This window comes from Electrona antarctica (assembly GCF_951216825.1).
Source record: "Electrona antarctica genome assembly, chromosome: 14".
Lineage (NCBI taxonomy): Eukaryota > Metazoa > Chordata > Actinopteri > Myctophiformes > Myctophidae > Electrona > Electrona antarctica.
The window spans coordinates 46,732,801-46,741,264 of NC_136795.1; the positions used below are offsets into that span (position 1 = coordinate 46,732,801).

Sequence of the window (8,464 nt, forward strand, 5' to 3'; positions counted from 1 at the left end):
ATTTTTGATGAATTGAACTAGGTGGACCCTCTTGTAAACAAGTGTAATGCTTAATTGGGTCGTCCACTCACAGTTAACAGTCTTTGTATTGAGTTTTGTGCTTGAAATGTACTGTAATTCTGCAAACTGTTAATAAATATTTCAATAAATCAACCTCCCTGCCCAACATCTTGGGCAGGGAGGTGTTTGGCGCCGAGTGACTCCACTCTAGCACCAAACGTTGAATATTTCATGCATTATTTGTGATGTCAGCTTGACGTTGCATGAAACAAACACTAGGCGATGCTGCTCAACTATTTATATGAGACTTGCGGTGATTATGCTTTTAAAAGCCCATAGCATTACAATCAATATTTGTACACTCTATTATTAACAGGCCTCCATGTTCTAGTGTTTCTTACAGCCATGATGTTGCACTACTAGTGTCCACTCAGTCCCTGACTATTTTAATATTTAGAGGCTTCATTCAACATTAGATTAAAACACTGTAGAGGTTGCATCCTCGTTCCACTGCAACTGTGCTTGCTTATACTGTATATGGAATAAAACAAATTCAGTGTAAAATTAATAAAATAAAATGATGTTCTCACAGCCATAATTGCAGAGATTACTGATTCTGTCATTTATCATCACATGAAAAAAATGTATAGACAGAATCTCCTTCATACGCTAAATAATGTAAGCCTAATATTAACAAACCTGCCCTCCAGAAAGAGGATGGATATGAATGAATGAATGAAAAACTTTATTCCGAACATGATAGAATTAGAAAAAAAAGTCAAAGAATTAAAATAAGTGCAATATAGAAACATTTTTTTTTTTTTTTCAAAACAAAAACAAAACAAAAAAAACAAGCCTCACTGGCCGCAAGTATAATTATTTTTCTTTTTGTTTTACTTTTATGTTCGGAAAGGAGTAGGGAGAAGTAAAAAACGTATATAACCCTACCCCTTTATAACTTATTTCAGCGTCATCGCTTGACGTCAGTACATAAATACCAACATGGTATAAACTAAATAAAATAATTCACAACAGAGAAATTAAGTACATTAAATAATAGTATAGTGTAAGTCATATATATTTATAATATATATATATGTATATGCTCTATAATGTATTCTATTCTATATATCATTATCAATACAAATACTTTATATATTTCATATAATACATACATTTGACATATTATATATATTCCTATACAAGTACAATTATCTAAATGATATGTCTGTGTCATTGTAACTGGATGGATAGATAAATAAATAAATACAAATGATCATCATCTCATGGAGTTTGGACATTTGTTTTAATTATCATCATTAATCGAAATAGACATACAATGTACTCTGCACACTATAGTCGTATGTTAATTTAACCATTTGTAACTCTGAGAGCACACATGCAACCAAACGGGCCGCAAGGGTCCATTTGGTTACACCCACTCCCAGAGTCAGACCACACACCATCATGAGAAATTAGCAAGTAATTCACAAAAAAGGAAAAGAGGGGAAAATCAAACTAGGACATAATATAGGCCTAAATATAGCATATAAAATGGTAAATGGTGCATATAGCACCTTTATCCAAGGCACTTTACAGAGACTGTGCATTACATTCACCCATTCAGACACACATTCACACACCGATGCCGTAGGAAACCATGTAATTAAGGCACCAACCTGCACATCTGGAGCAATTGGGGGTTCAGAGTCTTGCTCAAGGACACTTTGACACTAACTCTGGGGGAGCCCGGGTTCGAACTGGGAACCTTGTGGTTCACATCCGGTCACTCTAGCCCTGAGCCACTGCCGCCCCATATAAATAAAATATCAAGTCGATCATTAGCGCCAACGTCGTCAGTAATAGTACATCACAAAAATAGAACAGACCAAAGCAAAAAAACAAAACAAACTAGAATCATGAAACCATCTGGAGTAGAAAGTTAAATTCAAAGTTAAATTCACTTTTGAATAAGCCTAAACAAAAAACAAAAAAACAAGGAAACAAGAATTTTAAGGATCAGATTGCGCATCGCGCACCACCACTGTCAATAAGAGACACCGCCAGTATGAAAATAATAATAATAATAATGTCCCCACCCTTCTTCTTATCCATAAATTGAAGACGAATGAAGTCAAAAGTCAAACAGAGCAAGGGAGGAGAGGAAAACAAAGGGTGGATATTCTCCGTGGTCCACGTTTCAGTTGAATAAATCACAAGGCATAACAAGCCAGTCATCAGTTCATAAACCAGTCATATTGATTAACCCATTTTGACCTGAGATCAGATTCTAAAAATGTCTTCTACATCCTGACAGTTTTCTGAAAAAGCTATGTTTCTATGTCAGTCGTTCGATTTTTCAAAAATAGCAGATCTACAAGCTCGTAGCGCGCCACTCGGTGGTGCGCTATGAGCTTGTAGATCTGCTATTTTTCAATAGCTAAAGCATAACATAATGCTAACACCAAAAGGGGTTCCTGCCCCAAAATGGGTTAAATGAAGCAGGGCTTCACCACCTCTAAGTTAATCGATAGGGTGAAACTCCCTGGCATGCCACTATGGCTTTGCTGCCAACTTCCAAGCAAGGTTATAATAGTTCATTTTAGTTTGTTTTGAATATTGTTTTTAGTTAGGAAACAAATTGAAACAGTTCAGTTTCAATTCGTTTTATTTCTAAAAATGCTAATACTTCAGTTCAGTTCAGTAGATTCAGTGTTCGTTTTAGTTTTATTATACTTCAATACAATTTAAATTTAAAAACAAAAGTTTTTCTTTTTCAATTTCAGTTATTTCGTTTTTTTTGTATGAATCCTCATGTGTGTTTTCAGATAATGTTTGCATTTAAAGCTTTTGTTACAAACTGTACAAGCAAATGGCTTTTCGCCTGTATGAATCCTCATGTGTTTTTTCAAAGAATGGCTGCAATTATAGCTTTTGTTACAAACTGTACATACAAAGGGCTTTCCACCTGTATGAATCCTCGTGTGTTTTTTCAGAGAATGTTTGCTGTTAAAGCTTTTGTTACAAACTGTACATACAAAGGGCCTTTCTCCTGTATGAATCATCATGTGTGTTTTCAGATGCTGATTCATATTAAAGCTTTTGTTACAAACTGTACAAGCAAAGGGCTCTTCGCCTGTATGAATCCTCATGTGTGTTTTCAGATTACCATTTTGGTTAAAGCTTTTGTTACAAACTGTACAAGCAAATGGCTTTTCGCCTGTATGAATCATCATGTGTGTTTTCAGAGCTTGATTTATGTTAAAGCGTCTGTTACAAACTGTACAAGCAAATGGAGATTCGCCTGTATGAATCATCATGTGTGTTTTCAGAGCTTGATTTATGTTAAAGCGTCTGTTACAAACTGTACAAGCAAATGGCGATTCGCCTGTATGAGTCATCAAGTGTATTTTCAGAGAAGGTCTGTGATTAAAGCTTCTGCTACAAACTGTACAAGCAAATGGCTTTTCGCCTGTATGAGTCCTCATGTGTGCTTTCAGGGAAAGTTTGCATTTAAAGCCTTTGTTACAACATGTACAAAAGTGCCTTTTGCCTTTATGAATCATCATGTGTCTTGTCAGTTCGTGATTTCGCTTAAAGCTTCTGCTACAAACTGTACAAGCAAATGGCTTTTCGCCTGTATGAGTCATCAAGTGTATTTTCAGAGAAGGTCTGTGTTTAAAGCTTCTGCTACAAACTGTACAAGAAAATGGCTTTTCGCCTGTATGAGTCCTCATGTGTGCTTTCAGATAACCTTTTTCTTTAAAGCTTTTGTTACAAACTGTACAAGCAAAAGGCTTTTCACCTGTATGAATCCTCATGTGTTTTTCCAAATGTTTATTTTGGTCAAACCTTCCGTTACAAACTGTACAAACAAAAGGCCTTTCGCACATCTCCATGTGTTCTTTCAGAACACTCATGCCACCACAGACTATACCACACACTGTACATCTAAAGTGTTTCTTTCCTGTTTCCTGACTTCTCATGTATGACTCTTGTTTAAATGATTTCAGGTTCTGGGACAGGTTGCTATAAGACAATTTGTGTCCTTCCACAGGTTGGGTCTTGCATGATTTCAGTGTGTTCAAAACGGACTCATCATCCGTGGTCTCCCAGTCATCACTGTTATAAGCATAAGAACCGTGTAAAGACAGGAGCTGCTCATCACTAGTTGGTTGTGATGTTCCACAGTCCTCTACATCAGCTTGTGTTTCCATGTGTTCAGTTGAGGTGCTGGCTAGAGGCTCTGTCTTTATGTTTTCATCGTCATCTTCACTTTTCACTGCTAGTAATGTCAACGATGATCCTGCAGCCTCCTCTTGTCTCAGAAGTACTTCTGACTCAATCTGTGGAGGTTCTAGTTTCACCTGAACCAGACTGGAGCTATTTTCCTCTTGTTCCTCTTTTATCTGTGAAGGTTCAAATTTCACCTGGATCAGACTGGAGCTGCTCTCCTCCTGTTCTTCTTTAATGTGTTGAGGTTCTAGTTTCACCTGGACCAGACTGCTGCTGCTCTCCTGGTGATCAGGGGAAGACTCCTCTTTGCACACAACAGGAAGGATTTGGAGATCTAGAACAAGGAGAGATAAGCTAATCTCAGCAGAGAGCACAACTCAGAGACAAGCAGAGAGCATGTTTCAGGATTTTCATATATGTGATGTATTTCCATGCTTTTGTTCTTGCTTAATGTAAATCGCTCTGGATTAAGAGCGTCTGCTAAATGCCTAAATTGTAAATTGCAACTCCAATGTGCTTAATTGCAAGGCAAGGCCATTTTATTTGTATTGCACATTTCAACAACATGTCAATTCAAATGTGCTTTACACAAAACATCAAGCAAATTAAATGCATACAATTACATTATGTAGGAAGCAGGAAGAGACATAAAGACCGATGTTGAGATTTCCGCATGACCTAAATCTGATGTTATTATATCCAATAATGAGTGGTACACATTACATAGTCTCGCGTTACCAGACTGTTGCCTCTCGCAATTTCCAAATGATTTCGTCATACAGTCTGGAGCATCGGAAGAGCTGTCATGAGTAAAATATAAAGCAGAAGTGGAGACTCCTCCCCACTTCTGTTCCGTCTTTACAGTCACGCAAATTTATCCTAATATAAATAGAAATCATCTATGTATATATAGCCTGTTGCTTAGCAGACAATGAAATATAACAATAAGCTCTAAAGATATTTTAAAATATATTTTCGTGAACGGAAATGGCAGCTTCCTTACTCGGATTTCGGGAGGTGTAGTTCCAGACTCTATATAGCATTCGGAGATTGTGGAATAGCAGAGTGGCTACACGAGACTACAAATTACATAACTCCCTCCAGAGCACACTGCAGCTCCGACCATGCGTGCTGGATCATATGCTAAATCGCTTATTTTTTGATCACTCGAAATTTCTATGCATCTGTCCTTTCATAATGACCAGATATGTTTTTTTTTTTTAATCAAATGGCATGGGTGTCTATTTTGTGTTTTTGGAGAATAGAGAATTCTAATATGACATTATTATTTGGATAGGACAACTCTAACCTACATCAATTTGCATTTGATAATTGTAATTTATTTTGATTAATTCGCAATTTTGTTCTGAAAGAAAGAAATTAAGTTGGGAGGCTTTTATAAATCATTCCTGTTCCAAATAACAGGTTTTGGTGTGTAGAACACAAATCTGAGGACATTTTTCAATTCTGATCAACCTAACCTACATCCATTTGCATTATTTTAATTTTGTATTAATTTGGGATTGATTTGCTCAGGCCAACTGCAGCAATGGCAACTACAGCTCTGGTTGATGCAGGAATCATCACAGAAGAAGACACGCTGTGCAAAGTGATTGATGATAAGAACAAAGTCAAGAGAGCACAGGGCGACTGTGGCTCAGGAGGTAGAGCAGGTCGTCCAATGATCCATGGGTCGGCGGTTCGAATCCCGGCTCCTCCTGTCTACATGTCGAAGTGTCCTTGGGCAAGACACTGAACCCCAAATTGCTCTCGATGTGCTGGTTGGTACCTTGCATGGCTTCCGCCGCAATCGGTGTATGAATGTGTGTGTGAATGGGTGAATGTAATGCACTATGTAAAGCGCCTTGGATAAAGGCGCTATATAAATGCACCATTTACCATTTACCACAGGAGAAGTTGATGAGAGAGCTGGGGGAAGAATTTGAGGTGAAGTGCAGGGAGAAGGATCCTTTTTGATGGGCAGATTGACCATTAATGATGAAAGCTGAGGGCACAAGCAGTGACCAATCCTTTCATGCAAGGAGGATGAGGGAATAATACAGGGTTGCCACTTGCCAGTGAGCCTGCTGGCAGCAAATCTGTTCCATTTTACCCCCGAAAAAGCAACTAAAGAGTAGTCACATGCAAAGCAGATTGCTACGGTAATTTTGTCTTGGCTGAGGGAGAGGGGGACCATTGGAGGAGACTCAACAAATGTCAACACTGGTGTGAAAGCTGGAGTAATGCGGAAGCTGGAGCTGCACCTGAGCAGAAAGCTGCTTGGTGTGCAAACCACACTGTGAACTCCCCCTCCACCGGCTCGTTGAACTTGATGGTCCCACTCTGTCAGACAACAAGCTATCTGGACCAATAGGAAAGCTCCTCGATTCAGATACACAGTTGGATATCAAACCAAAACTCACCAGAATCTCTGTTGGCCCTCCACTGATCAATCTGCCTTAAGGTCATTCATAGTCCGGCAGAAATTTGGTATATAGTCTTTTTTTATTGGCCTAAAATATTGTCTATATACATACATTCGTGAATCCACTTGCTGACCGGCTGAACGTATTGGGCAATTGTTTTTATAGGGGTTTCTTGTGACCCTACCATTAACATCCTATGGCAGGCAAAAATGTCAAACTTTCCTTTATGTGACATGTCAAACTAGGGGGTTTTCATGGTTCTGAATCCATTCCAAGCATTAGTTTTGCACAAAATACACTCCTTGGGCTAAAAACGGCCATAGACATGACAAATGTGATGAGGTCAGCACATTTTGGGCACATTTGGGCAAGTGGCTATGGCTGCTTTTAGCCCAAGGAGTGTATTTTGTGCAAAACTAATGCTTGGAATGGATTCAGAATCATGAAAAGCCCCTAGTTTGACATGTCACATGCTACTTAAAGCATAAGGAAAATTTGACATTTTTGCCAGCCATAGGATGTTAATGGTAAGGTCACAAGAAACCCCTATAAAAAAGATTGCCCAATACTAACAGCCGGTCAGCAAGTGGATTCATGAATGTATGTATATAGACAATATTTTAGGCCAATAAAAATACTATATACCAAGTCCCGCTTTAAACAAAAGAAGCCTGTCGGCTGCCGGACTATCAAGATCTCTCGACTGATCAACACTATGGCTATAAATTGTTCGTTCAGTCAGGGACGGAGTGGTTCCTGCAAGGCTGGCTCTGTTGGAGATTGGGCCAGTAAACCACATCCGCTGGCTCACCACAGCTCTGGGTGTCAAAGCGTGGACTGAGAGGGAATAATCTGAAAAGTCTGTAGTGCATTGTGGAGTGTATTTATCCATGTTGGTTCAAGGTAAAGGTCAAGGAGTCGTGGATTGAAGGGCCTAGGCACATCTTATTTCAGCTGGACTGTCACAAGTCCCAGAGGAAGGAGGTATTGGGCATTGTGATGCCAACTGTTGGAAGATCAGCTTGGTGTGCACCACAGTGAAGCCATCCTCCAAACACCTGGTGTGCTCGGATCAGAATGAGATGATTGAGGGGATGGAGAGAATCCTGGCCAACAGGGGAGAAGGAGACCCAGACACTCAGCTGGGAGACTCCTCTGTAGGAACCAGAAGTACACCTGAGATCAATGATGCTTCCAGCATTGGTGGACTGATTAGCTGGTCAGGTGGTGTGTCAGAGCCACCTCTGTTCTCACCTGCACATTAAATACCCCCATGAAGGTGCCCAACTGGCCTTGAGAGCGCTGTCAAAATGGTGACTTAGGGCTTCTGCTACATACTTCTCTCAGTAAACGAGGGATGGAGGAATCAGGGCTCAGGAGACCAGCGGGAGGCTGATGTCAGGAAGTGATAATTGATCATCATAATTGTATCCAGTGATATACATGCACTTCAATTCTTAATAAATATGTTAATTTGATTTGACAAAATGGGCAATGTAGAAGTGCAAAATAATGTAGGGTAGGGTTATTCTATCCAAAAAAGAAAGTCACATTTGAATTCTCCATAAAGAAACACATCATTTAGACACCCCACACTGAATCAGTTGGAGAGGCTTGAGCATAGACATATGAACATAGACGCCCTTTCCGGCTCTGGAGCGTATGTGCTCAAGGGAGGGCAAAACATTCCCGAAATTCCTTGCGAAGCCCCGCGGAAGCATGAGCGTCACAGAGTGCATGTTCGGGTCTGATAAGTCCCGGAAAAGACGCGCTGTGATTGGCCAGTAATCACTTGAGTGACA

The 8,464-nt window shown here is 39.5% G+C and overlaps 2 long non-coding RNA genes across 2 annotated transcripts in view; one reads left to right on the plus strand and one right to left on the minus strand.

Annotated features, from left to right (window-relative positions):
• Positions 1 to 153, plus strand: part of LOC306936093 — a 117,539-nt gene extending 117,386 nt beyond the window's left edge. The window contains exon 2 of the long non-coding RNA XR_013791461.1: positions 22 to 153. This is a non-coding gene — a long non-coding RNA (uncharacterized lncRNA). The remainder of the gene's footprint in view (positions 1 to 21) is intronic.
• A 2,959-nt stretch (positions 154 to 3,112) lies between these two features.
• LOC306936091 overlaps positions 3,113 to 8,464 on the minus strand; it is a 9,248-nt gene continuing 3,896 nt past the window's right edge. Inside the window, exon 3 of the long non-coding RNA XR_013791459.1 lies at positions 3,113 to 4,570. This is a non-coding gene — a long non-coding RNA (uncharacterized lncRNA). The remainder of the gene's footprint in view (positions 4,571 to 8,464) is intronic.